Source organism: Colobus angolensis, unplaced genomic scaffold (genome assembly GCF_000951035.1).
Source record: "Colobus angolensis palliatus isolate OR3802 unplaced genomic scaffold, Cang.pa_1.0 Scaffold202, whole genome shotgun sequence".
Classification (NCBI taxonomy): Eukaryota; Metazoa; Chordata; class Mammalia; order Primates; family Cercopithecidae; genus Colobus; species Colobus angolensis.
The window spans coordinates 4,822,312-4,823,505 of record NW_012115178.1 but is presented as its reverse complement, the minus strand read 5'-3'; the positions used below and the strand labels follow the sequence as shown (position 1 = coordinate 4,823,505).

The 1,194-nt window shown below is 38.8% G+C and overlaps 1 protein-coding gene across 1 annotated transcript in view; it reads right to left on the bottom strand.

Annotated features, from left to right (window-relative positions):
• Nucleotides 1–1,194, bottom strand: part of AKAP6 (A kinase (PRKA) anchor protein 6) — a 524,753-nt gene that overhangs the window by 324,936 nt on the left and 198,623 nt on the right. The gene's annotated exons all lie outside the window — the stretch shown is intronic.

Genomic DNA, 1,194 nt, shown 5'->3' with positions numbered 1-1,194 from the left:
AAGTTGCTTATCAGCTTAAGGAGATTTTGGGCTGAGACAATGGGGTTTTCTAAACATACAATCATGTCCTCTGCAAACAGGGACAATTTGACTTCCTCTTTTCCTAATTGAGTACCCTTTATTTCTTTCTCCTGCCTGATTGCCCTGGCCAGAACTTCCAATATGATGTTGAAGAGGAGTGGCAAGAGAGGGCATCCTGTCTTGTGCCAGTTTTCAAAGGAAATGCTTCCAGTTTTTGCCCATTCAGTATGATATTGGCTGTGGATTTGTCACAAAAGCTCTTATTATTTTGAGATACATCCCATCAATACCTAGTTTATTGAGAGTTTTTAGTATGAAGGGCTGTTGAATTTAGTCGAAGGCCTTTTCTGCATCTATTGAGATAATCATGTGGATTTTGTCTTTGGTTCTGTTTACATGATGGATTACATTTATTGATTTGCATATGTTGAACCAGCCTTGCATCCCAGGGATGAAGCCCACTTGATTGTGGTGGATAAGCTTTATGATGTGCTGCTGGATTTGGTTTGCCAGTATTTTATTGAGGATTTTTGCATCGATGTTTATCGGGGATATTGGTCTAAAATTCTCTTTTTTTGTTATGTCTCTGCCAGGCTTTGGTATCAGGATGATGCTGGCCCCATAAAATGAGCTAGGAAGGATTCATTTTCTATTTTTCCTCTTTTTCTATTGATTGGAATAGTTTCAGAAGGAATAGTACCAGCTTCCCTTTGTACCTCTGGTAGAATTCAGCTGTGAATCCGTCTGGTCTTGGAATTTTTTTGCTTGGTAGGCTATTAGTTACTGCTTCAAAGTCAGAGCCTGTTATTGGTCGACTCAGGGATTCAGCTTCTTCCTGGTTTAGTCTTGGGAGGGTGTCTGTGTCCATTTCTTCTAGATTTTCGAGTTTATTTGCATAGAGGTGTTTATATCTCTGATGGTAGTTTGTATTTCTGTGGGATTGGTGGTGATATCCCCTTTATCATTTTTTATTCCGTCTATTTGATTCTTCTCTCTTTTCTTCATTAGTCTTGCTAGCAGTCTATCAATTTTGTTGATCTTTTCAAAACAGCAGCTCCTGCATTCATTGATTTTTTGAAAGGTTTTTTGTGTCTCTATCTCCTTCAGTTCTGCTCTGATCTTAGTTATTTCTTGCCTTCTGCTAGCTTTTGAATGTGTTTGCTCTTGCTTCTC